Consider the following 12,761-nt stretch of genomic DNA (forward strand, 5'->3'; position numbering starts at 1 on the left):
CTGTATTTTATGTCTCAAAGGCACTCATTGAAACAATAAAGCACGTTTTGAGCTTCTGTCGCTGAATTAGGCATCTTTCGACAACCAGTCAAAGCAATCCTCACTTTACTGCATCTTTACCAAAGACGCTCAAATGCTGTTTTCGACCTCCTCTCGCCAAAAGAAGTGCATTTTAACACTTTTCATAGGTTAAGGTGCTATGTCCTTATCCAGGATTAAAAAAATATTTAATATTTCAAAATTACTAAAAATTATGATTAAGATGAGAAACCTGTATTTTATGTCTCATAGGCACTCATTGAAACAATAAAGCACGTTTTGAGCTTCTGTCGCTGAATTAGGCATCTTTCGACAACCAGTCCATGCCATCCACACTTTATTGCATCTTTACCAAAGACGCTCAAATGCTGTTTTCGACCTCCTCTCGCCAAAAGAAGTGCATTTTAACACTTTTCATAGGTTAAGATGCTATGTCCTTATCCAGGCTATAAAAATGCTTTAATATTTCAAAATTACTAAAAATTATGATTAAGATGAGAAACCTGTATTTTATGTCTCAAAGGCACTCATTGAAACAATAAAGCACGTTTTGAGATTCTCTAACTAAATTAGGCATCTTTCGACAAGTATAACAGTACACGCTATATGAACCTTACTGCATCTTTACCAAAGACGCTCAAATGCTGTTTTCGACCTCCTCTCGCCAAAAGAAGTGCATTTTAACACTTTTCATAGGTTAAGGTGCTATGTCCTTATCCAGGATTAAAACAATATTTAATATTTCAAAATTACTAAAAATTATGATTAAGATGAGAAACCTGTATTTTATGTCTCAAAGTCTCAAAGCACGTTTTGAGATTCTCTAACTGAATTAGGCATCTTTCGACAAGTATAACAGTACACGCTATATGAACCTTACTGCATCTTTACCAAAGACGCTCAAATGCTGTTTTCGACCTCCTCTCGCCAAAAGAAGTGCATTTTAACACTTTTCATAGGTTAAGGTGCTATGTCCTTATCCAGGCTATAAAATATTTAATATTTCAAAATGACTAAAAATTATGATTAAGATGAGAAACCTGTATTTTATGTCTCAAAGGCACTCATTGAAACAATAAAGCACGTTTTGAGCTTCTGTCGCTGAATTAGGCATCTTTCGTGAATTAGGCATCTTTCGACAACCAGTCCATGCCATCCACACTTTATTGCATCTTTACCAAAGACGCTCAAATGCTGTTTTCGACCTCCTCTCGCCAAAAGAAGTGCATTTTAACACTTTTCATAGGTTAAGGTGCTATGTCCTTATCCAGGATTAAAAAAATATTTAATATTTCAAAATTACTAAAAATTATGATTAAGATGAGAAACCTGTATTTTATGTCTCATAGGCACTCATTGAAACAATAAAGCACGTTTTGAGCTTCTGTCGCTGAATTAGGCATCTTTCGACAACCAGTCAAAGCAATCCTCACTTTACTGCATCTTTACCAAAGACGCTCAGATGCTGTTTTCGACCTCCTCTCGCCAAAGGAAGTGCATTTTAACACTTTTCATAGGTTAAGGTGCTATGTCCTTATCCAGGATTAAAAAAATATTTAATATTTCAAAATGACTAAAAATTATGATTAAGATGAGAAACCTGTATTTTATGTCTCAAAGGCACTCATTGAAACAATAAAGCACGTTTTGAGCTTCTGTCGCTGAATTAGGCATCTTTCGTGAATTAGGCATCTTTCGACAACCAGTCCATGCCATCCACACTTTATTGCATCTTTACCAAAGACGCTCAAATGCTGTTTTCGACCTCCTCTCGCCAAAAGAAGTGCATTTTAACACTTTTCATAGGTTAAGGTGCTATGTCCTTATCCAGGATTAAAAAAATATTTAATATTTCAAAATGACTAAAAATTATGATTAAGATGAGAAACCTGTATTTTATGTCTCAAAGGCACTCATTGAAACAATAAAGCACGTTTTGAGCTTCTGTCGCTGAATTAGGCATCTTTCGACAACCAGTCAAAGCAATCCTCACTTTACTGCATCTTTACCAAAGACGCTCAAATGCTGTTTTCGACCTCCTCTCGCCAAAAGAAGTGCATTTTAACACTTTTCATAGGTTAAGGTGCTATGTCCTTATACAGGCTATAAAAAACTTTAATATTTCAAAATGACTAAAAATTATGATTAAGATGAGAAACCTGTATTGTATGTCTCAAAGGCACTCATTGAAACAATAACGCACGTTTTGAGCTTCTGTCGCTGAATTAGGCATCTTTCGACAACCAGTCAAAGCAATCCTCACTTTACTGCATCTTTACCAAAGACGCTCAGATGCTGTTTTCGACCTCCTCTCGCCAAAAGAAGTGCATTTTAACACTTTTCATAGGTTAAGGTGCTATGTCCTTATCCAGGCTATAAAAATGCTTTAATATTTCAAAATTACTAAAAAATTATGATTAAGATGAGAAACCTGTATTTTATGTCTCAAAGGCACTCATTGAAACAATAAAGCACGTTTTGAGCTTCTGTCGCTGATTTAGGCATCTTTCGACAACCAGTCCATGCCATCCACACTTTATTGCATCTTTACCAAAGACGCTCAAATGCTGTTTTCGACCTCCTCTCGCCAAAAGAAGTGCATTTTAACAATTTTCATAGGTTAAGGTGCTATGTCCTTATCCAGGATTAAAAAAATATTTAATATTTCAAAATGACTAAAAATTATGATTAAGATGAGAAACCTGTATTTTATGTCTCAAAGGCACTCATTGAAACAATAAAGCACGTTTTGAGATTCTCTAACTAAATTAGGCATCTTTCGACAAGTATAACAGTACACGCTATATGAACCTTACTGCATCTTTACCAAAGACGCTCAAATGCTGTTTTCGACCTCCTCTCGCCAAAAGAAGTGCATTTTAACACTTTTCATAGGTTAAGGTGCTATGTCCTTATCCAGGCTATAAAATACTTTAATATTTCAAAATTACTAAAAATTATGATTAAGATGAGAAACCTGTATTTTATGTCTCAAAGGCACTCATTGAAACAATAAAGCACGTTTTGAGCTTCTGTCGCTGAATTAGGCATCTTTCGACAACCAGTCAAAGCAATCCTCACTTTACTGCATCTTTACCAAAGACGCTCAAATGCTGTTTTCGACCTCCTCTCGCCAAAAGAAGTGCATTTTAACACTTTTCATAGGTTAAGGTGCTATGTCCTTATCCAGGATTAAAAAAATATTTAATATTTCAAAATTACTAAAAATTATGATTAAGATGAGAAACCTGTATTTTATGTCTCAAAGGCACTCATTGAAACAATAAAGCACGTTTTGAGATTCTCTAACTAAATTAGGCATCTTTCGACAAGTATAACAGTACACGCTATATGAACCTTACTGCATCTTTACCAAAGACGCTCAAATGCTGTTTTCGACCTCCTCTCGCCAAAAGAAGTGCATTTTAACACTTTTCATAGGTTAAGGTGCTATGTCCTTATCCAGGATTAAAAAAATATTTAATATTTCAAAATGACTAAAAATTATGATTAAGATGAGAAACCTGTATTTTATGTCTCAAAGGCACTCATTGAAACAATAAAGCACGTTTTGAGCTTCTGTCGCTGAATTAGGCATCTTTCGACAACCAGTCCATGCCATCCACACTTTATTGCATCTTTACCAAAGACGCTCAAATGCTGTTTTCGACCTCCTCTCGCCAAAGTGCATTTTAACAATTTTCATAGGTTAAGGTGCTATGTCCTTATCCAGGATTAAAAAAATATTTAATATTTCAAAATGACTAAAAATTATGATTAAGATGAGAAACCTGTATTTTATGTCTCAAAGGCACTCATTGAAACAATAAAGCACGTTTTGAGATTCTCTAACTAAATTAGGCATCTTTCGACAACCAGTCAAAGCAATCCTCACTTTACTGCATCTTTACCAAAGACGCTCAAATGCTGTTTTCGACCTCCTCTCGCCAAAAGAAGTGCATTTTAACAATTTTCATAGGTTAAGGTGCTATGTCCTTATCCAGGATTAAAAAAATATTTAATATTTCAAAATGACTAAAAATTATGATTAAGATGAGAAACCTGTATTTTATGTCTCAAAGGCACTCATTGAAACAATAAAGCACGTTTTGAGCTTCTGTCGCTGAATTAGGCATCTTTCGACAAACAGTCCATGCCATCCACACTTTATTGCATCTTTACCAAAGACGCTCAAATGCTGTTTTCGACCTCCTCTCGCCAAAAGAAGTGCATTTTAACACTTTTCATAGGTTAAGGTGCTATGTCCTTATCCAGGATTAAAAAAATATTTAATATTTCAAAATGACTAAAAATTATGATTAAGATGAGAAACCTGTATTTTATGTCTCAAAGGCACTCATTGAAACAATAAAGCACGTTTTGAGCTTCTGTCGCTGAATTAGGCATCTTTCGTGAATTAGGCATCTTTCGACAACCAGTCAAAGCAATCCTCACTTTACTGCATCTTTACCAAAGACGCTCAAATGCTGTTTTCGACCTCCTCTCGCCAAAAGAAGTGCATTTTAACACTTTTCATAGGTTAAGGTGCTATGTCCTTATCCAGGATTAAAAAAATATTTAATATTTCAAAATGACTAAAAATTATGATTAAGATGAGAAACCTGTATTTTATGTCTCAAAGGCACTCATTGAAACAATAAAGCACGTTTTGAGCTTCTGTCGCTGAATTAGGCATCTTTCGACAACCAGTCAAAGCAATCCTCACTTTACTGCATCTTTACCAAAGACGCTCAAATGCTGTTTTCGACCTCCTCTCGCCAAAAGAAGTGCATTTTAACACTTTTCATAGGTTAAGGTGCTATGTCCTTATCCAGGATTAAAAAAATATTTAATATTTCAAAATTACTAAAAATTATGATTAAGATGAGAAACCTGTATTTTATGTCTCATAGGCACTCATTGAAACAATAAAGCACGTTTTGAGCTTCTGTCGCTGAATTAGGCATCTTTCGACAACCAGTCCATGCCATCCACACTTTATTGCATCTTTACCAAAGACGCTCAAATGCTGTTTTCGACCTCCTCTCGCCAAAAGAAGTGCATTTTAACAATTTTCATAGGTTAAGGTGCTATGTCCTTATCCAGGATTAAAAAAATATTTAATATTTCAAAATTACTAAAAATTATGATTAAGATGAGAAACCTGTATTTTATGTCTCAAAGGCACTCATTGAAACAATAAAGCACGTTTTGAGATTCTCTAACTAAATTAGGCATCTTTCGACAAGTATAACAGTACACGCTATATGAACCTTACTGCATCTTTACCAAAGACGCTCAAATGCTGTTTTCGACCTCCTCTCGCCAAAAGAAGTGCATTTTAACACTTTTCATAGGTTAAGGTGCTATGTCCTTATCCAGGATTAAAAAAATATTTAATATTTCAAAATTACTAAAAATTATGATTAAGATGAGAAACCTGTATTTTATGTCTCATAGGCACTCATTGAAACAATAAAGCACGTTTTGAGCTTCTGTCGCTGAATTAGGCATCTTTCGACAACCAGTCCATGCCATCCACACTTTATTGCATCTTTACCAAAGACGCTCAAATGCTGTTTTCGACCTCCTCTCGCCAAAAGAAGTGCATTTTAACAATTTTCATAGGTTAAGGTGCTATGTCCTTATCCAGGATTAAAAAAATATTTAATATTTCAAAATTACTAAAAATTATGATTAAGATGAGAAACCTGTATTTTATGTCTCAAAGGCACTCATTGAAACAATAAAGCACGTTTTGAGATTCTCTAACTAAATTAGGCATCTTTCGACAAGTATAACAGTACACGCTATATGAACCTTACTGCATCTTTACCAAAGACGCTCAAATGCTGTTTTCGACCTCCTCTCGCCAAAAGAAGTGCATTTTAACACTTTTCATAGGTTAAGGTGCTATGTCCTTATCCAGGATTAAAAAAATATTTAATATTTCAAAATGACTAAAAATTATGATTAAGATGAGAAACCTGTATTTTATGTCTCAAAGTCTCAAAACACGTTTTGAGATTCTCTAACTGAATTAGGCATCTTTCGACAAGTATAACAGTACACGCTATATGAACCTTACTGCATCTTTACCAAAGACGCTCAAATGCTGTTTTCGACCTCCTCTCGCCAAAAGAAGTGCATTTTAACACTTTTCATAGGTTAAGGTGCTATGTCCTTATACAGGCTATAAAAAACTTTAATATTTCAAAATGACTAAAAATTATGATTAAGATGAGAAACCTGTATTTTATGTCTCAAAGGCACTCATTGAAACAATAAAGCACGTTTTGAGCTTCTGTCGCTGAATTAGGCATCTTTCGTGAATTAGGCATCTTTCGACAACCAGTCCATGCCATCCACACTTTATTGCATCTTTACCAAAGACGCTCAAATGCTGTTTTCGACCTCCTCTCGCCAAAAGAAGTGCATTTTAACACTTTTCATAGGTTAAGGTGCTATGTCCTTATCCAGGTTTAAAAAAATATTTAATATTTCAAAATTACTAAAAATTATGATTAAGATGAGAAACCTGTATTTTATGTCTCATAGGCACTCATTGAAACAATAAAGCACGTTTTGAGCTTCTGTCGCTGAATTAGGCATCTTTCGACAACCAGTCAAAGCAATCCTCACTTTACTGCATCTTAACCAAAGACGCTCAGATGCTGTTTTCGACCTCCTCTCGCCAAAGGAAGTGCATTTTAACACTTTTCATAGGTTAAGGTGCTATGTCCTTATCCAGGATTAAAAAAATATTTAATATTTCAAAATGACTAAAAATTATGATTAAGATGAGAAACCTGTATTTTATGTCTCAAAGGCACTCATTGAAACAATAAAGCACGTTTTGAGCTTCTGTCGCTGAATTAGGCATCTTTCGTGAATTAGGCATCTTTCGACAACCAGTCCATGCCATCCACACTTTATTGCATCTTTACCAAAGACGCTCAAATGCTGTTTTCGACCTCCTCTCGCCAAAAGAAGTGCATTTTAACACTTTTCATAGGTTAAGGTGCTATGTCCTTATCCAGGATTAAAAAAATATTTAATATTTCAAAATGACTAAAAATTATGATTAAGATGAGAAACCTGTATTTTATGTCTCAAAGGCACTCATTGAAACAATAAAGCACGTTTTGAGCTTCTGTCGCTGAATTAGGCATCTTTCGACAACCAGTCAAAGCAATCCTCACTTTACTGCATCTTTACCAAAGACGCTCAAATGCTGTTTTCGACCTCCTCTCGCCAAAAGAAGTGCATTTTAACACTTTTCATAGGTTAAGGTGCAATGTCCTTATCCAGGATTAAAAAAATATTTAATATTTCAAAATGACTAAAAATTATGATTAAGATGAGAAACCTGTATTTTATGTCTCAAAGGCACTCATTGAAACAATAAAGCACGTTTTGAGCTTCTGTCGCTGAATTAGGCATCTTTCGACAACCAGTCCATGCCATCCACACTTTATTGCATCTTTACCAAAGACGCTCAAATGCTGTTTTCGACCTCCTCTCGCCAAAAGAAGTGCATTTTAACACTTTTCATAGGTTAAGATGCTATGTCCTTATCCAGGCTATAAAAATGCTTTAATATTTCAAAATTACTAAAAATTATGATTAAGATGAGAAACCTGTGTTTTATGTCTCAAAGGCACTCATTGAAACAATAAAGCACGTTTTGAGATTCTCTAACTAAATTAGGCATCTTTCGACAAGTATAACAGTACACGCTATATGAACCTTACTGCATCTTTACCAAAGACGCTCAAATGCTGTTTTCGACCTCCTCTCGCCAAAAGAAGTGCATTTTAACACTTTTCATAGGTTAAGGTGCTATGTCCTTATACAGGCTATAAAAAACTTTAATATTTCAAAATGACTAAAAATTATGATTAAGATGAGAAACCTGTATTGTATGTCTCAAAGGCACTCATTGAAACAATAACGCACGTTTTGAGCTTCTGTCGCTGAATTAGGCATCTTTCGACAACCAGTCAAAGCAATCCTCACTTTACTGCATCTTTACCAAAGACGCTCAGATGCTGTTTTCGACCTCCTCTCGCCAAAAGAAGTGCATTTTAACACTTTTCATAGGTTAAGGTGCTATGTCCTTATCCAGGCTATAAAAATGCTTTAATATTTCAAAATTACTAAAAAATTATGATTAAGATGAGAAACCTGTATTTTATGTCTCAAAGGCACTCATTGAAACAATAAAGCACGTTTTGAGCTTCTGTCGCTGAATTAGGCATCTTTCGACAACCAGTCCATGCCATCCACACTTTATTGCATCTTTACCAAAGACGCTCAAATGCTGTTTTCGACCTCCTCTCGCCAAAAGAAGTGCATTTTAACAATTTTCATAGGTTAAGGTGCTATGTCCTTATCCAGGATTAAAAAAATATTTAATATTTCAAAATTACTAAAAATTATGATTAAGATGAGAAACCTGTATTTTATGTCTCAAAGGCACTCATTGAAACAATAAAGCACGTTTTGAGATTCTCTAACTAAATTAGGCATCTTTCGACAAGTATAACAGTACACGCTATATGAACCTTACTGCATCTTTACCAAAGACGCTCAAATGCTGTTTTCGACCTCCTCTCGCCAAAAGAAGTGCATTTTAACACTTTTCATAGGTTAAGGTGCTATGTCCTTATCCAGGATTAAAAAAATATTTAATATTTCAAAATGACTAAAAAATTATGATTAAGATGAGAAACCGGTATTTTATGTCTCAAAGGCACTCATTGAAACAATAAAGCACGTTTTGAGCTTCTGTCGCTGAATTAGGCATCTTTCGACAACCAGTCCATGCCATCCACACTTTATTGCATCTTTACCAAAGACGCTCAAATGCTGTTTTCGACCTCCTCTCGCCAAAGTGCATTTTAACAATTTTCATAGGTTAAGGTGCTATGTCCTTATCCAGGATTAAAAAAATATTTAATATTTCAAAATGACTAAAAATTATGATTAAGATGAGAAACCTGTATTTTATGTCTCAAAGGCACTCATTGAAACAATAAAGCACGTTTTGAGCTTCTGTCGCTGAATTAGGCATCTTTCGACAAACAGTCCATGCCATCCACACTTTATTGCATCTTTACCAAAGACGCTCAAATGCTGTTTTCGACCTCCTCTCGCCAAAAGAAGTGCATTTTAACACTTTTCATAGGTTAAGGTGCTATGTCCTTATCCAGGCTATAAAAATACTTTAATATTTCAAAATTACTAAAAATTATGATTAAGATGAGAAACCTGTATTTTATGTCTCAAAGGCACTCATTGAAACAATAAAGCACGTTTTGAGCTTCTGTCGCTGAATTAGGCATCTTTCGACAACCAGTCAAAGCAATCCTCACTTTACTGCATCTTTACCAAAGACGCTCAAATGCTGTTTTCGACCTCCTCTCGCCAAAAGAAGTGCATTTTAACACTTTTCATAGGTTAAGGTGCTATGTCCTTATCCAGGATTAAAAAAATATTTAATATTTCAAAATTACTAAAAATTATGATTAAGATGAGAAACCTGTATTTTATGTCTCAAAGGCACTCATTGAAACAATAAAGCACGTTTTGAGATTCTCTAACTAAATTAGGCATCTTTCGACAAGTATAACAGTACACGCTATATGAACCTTACTGCATCTTTACCAAAGACGCTCAAATGCTGTTTTCGACCTCCTCTCGCCAAAAGAAGTGCATTTTAACACTTTTCATAGGTTAAGGTGCTATGTCCTTATCCAGGCTATAAAATACTTTAATATTTCAAAATGACTAAAAATTATGATTAAGATGAGAAACCTGTATTGTATGTCTCAAAGGCACTCATTGAAACAATAAAGCACGTTTTGAGCTTCTGTCGCTGAATTAGGCATCTTTCGACAACCAGTCAAAGCAATCCTCACTTTACTGCATCTTTACCAAAGACGCTCAGATGCTGTTTTCGACCTCCTCTCGCCAAAAGAAGTGCATTTTAACACTTTTCATAGGTTAAGGTGCTATGTCCTTATCCAGGATTAAAAAAATATTTAATATTTCAAAATAACTAAAAATTATGATTAAGATGAGAAACCTGTATTTTATGTCTCATAGGCACTCATTGAAACAATAAAGCACGTTTTGAGCTTCTGTCGCTGAATTAGGCATCTTTCGACAACCAGTCCATGCCATCCACACTTTATTGCATCTTTACCAAAGACGCTCAAATGCTGTTTTCGACCTCCTCTCGCCAAAAGAAGTGCATTTTTACACTTTTCATAGGTTAAGATGCTATGTCCTTATCCAGGCTATAAAAATGCTTTAATATTTCAAAATTACTAAAAATTATGATTAAGATGAGAAACCTGTATTTTATGTCTCAAAGGCACTCATTGAAACAATAAAGCACGTTTTGAGCTTCTGTCGCTGATTTAGGCATCTTTCGACAACCAGTCCATGCCATCCACACTTTATTGCATCTTTACCAAAGACGCTCAAATGCTGTTTTCGACCTCCTCTCGCCAAAAGAAGTGCATTTTAACACTTTTCATAGGTTAAGGTGCTATGTCCTTATCCAGGATTAAAAAAATATTTAATATTTCAAAATTACTAAAAATTATGATTAAGATGAGAAACCTGTATTTTATGTCTCAAAGGCACTCATTGAAACAATAAAGCACGTTTTGAGATTCTCTAACTAAATTAGGCATCTTTCGACAAGTATAACAGTACACGCTATATGAACCTTACTGCATCTTTACCAAAGACGCTCAAATGCTGTTTTCGACCTCCTCTCGCCAAAAGAAGTGCATTTTAACACTTTTCATAGGTTAAGGTGCTATGTCCTTATCCAGGATTAAAAAAATATTTAATATTTCAAAATGACTAAAAATTATGATTAAGATGAGGAACCTGTATTTTATGTCTCAAAGTCTCAAAACACGTTTTGAGATTCTCTAACTGAATTAGGCATCTTTCGACAAGTATAACAGTACACGCTATATGAACCTTACTGCATCTTTACCAAAGACGCTCAAATGCTGTTTTCGACCTCCTCTCGCCAAAAGAAGTGCATTTTAACACTTTTCATAGGTTAAGGTGCTATGTCCTTATCCAGGATTACAAAAATATTTAATATTTCAAAATGACTAAAAATTATGATTAAGATGAGAAACCTGTATTTTATGTCTCATAGGCACTCATTGAAACAATAAAGCACGTTTTGAGCTTCTGTCGCTGAATTAGGCATCTTACGACAACCAGTCAAAGCAATCCTCACTTTACTGCATCTTTACCAAAGACGCTCAGATGCTGTTTTCGACCTCCTCTCGCCAAAAGAAGTGCATTTTAAAACTTTTCATAGGTTAAGGTGCTATGTCCTTATCCAGGATTAAAAAAATATTTAATATTTCAAAATGACTAAAAATTATGATTAAGATGAGAAACCTGTATTTTATGTCTCAAAGGCACTCATTGAAACAATAAAGCACGTTTTGAGCTTCTGTCGCTGAATTAGGCATCTTTCGACAACCAGTCAAAGCAATCCTCACTTTACTGCATCTTTACCAAAGACGCTCAGATGCTGTTTTCGACCTCCTCTCGCCAAAAGAAGTGCATTTTAACACTTTTCATAGGTTAAGGTGCTATGTCCTTATCCAGGCTATAAAATACTTTAATATTTCAAAATGACTAAAAATTATGATTAAGATGAGAAACCTGTATTGTATGTCTCAAAGGCACTCATTGAAACAATAAAGCACGTTTTGAGCTTCTGTCGCTGAATTAGGCATCTTTCGTGAATTAGGCATCTTTCGACAACCAGTCCATGCCATCCACACTTTATTGCATCTTTACCAAAGACGCTCAAATGCTGTTTTCGACCTCCTCTCGCCAAAAGAAGTGCATTTTAACACTTTTCATAGGTTAAGGTGCTATGTCCTTATCCAGGATTAAAAAAATATTTAATATTTCAAAATTACTAAAAATTATGATTAAGATGAGAAACCTGTATTTTATGTCTCAAAGGCACTCATTGAAACAATAAAGCACGTTTTGAGCTTCTGTCGCTGAATTAGGCATCTTTCGTGAATTAGGCATCTTTCGACAACCAGTCCATGCCATCCACACTTTATTGCATCTTTACCAAAGACGCTCAAATGCTGTTTTCGACCTCCTCTCGCCAAAAGAAGTGCATTTTAACACTTTTCATAGGTTAAGGTGCTATGTCCTTATCCAGGATTAAAAAAATATTTAATATTTCAAAATTACTAAAAATTATGATTAAGATGAGAAACCTGTATTTTATGTCTCAAAGGCACTCATTGAAACAATAAAGCACGTTTTGAGCTTCTGTCGCTGAATTAGGCATCTTTCGTGAATTAGGCATCTTTCGACAACCAGTCCATGCCATCCACACTTTATTGCATCTTTACCAAAGACGCTCAAATGCTGTTTTCGACCTCCTCTCGCCAAAAGAAGTGCATTTTAACACTTTTCATAGGTTAAGGTGCTATGTCCTTATCCAGGATTAAAAAAATATTTAATATTTCAAAATTACTAAAAATTATGATTAAGATGAGAAACCTGTATTTTATGTCTCAAAGGCACTCATTGAAACAATAAAGCACGTTTTGAGCTTCTGTCGCTGAATTAGGCATCTTTCGACAACCAGTCCATGCCATCCACACTTTATTGCATCTTTACCAAAGACGCTCAAATGCTGTTTT

This window comes from Semicossyphus pulcher, unplaced genomic scaffold (genome assembly GCF_022749685.1).
Source record: "Semicossyphus pulcher isolate SPU_LCO1_2020_fin unplaced genomic scaffold, fSemPul1.0.p SCAF_7, whole genome shotgun sequence".
NCBI lineage: Eukaryota > Metazoa > Chordata > Actinopteri > Labriformes > Labridae > Semicossyphus > Semicossyphus pulcher.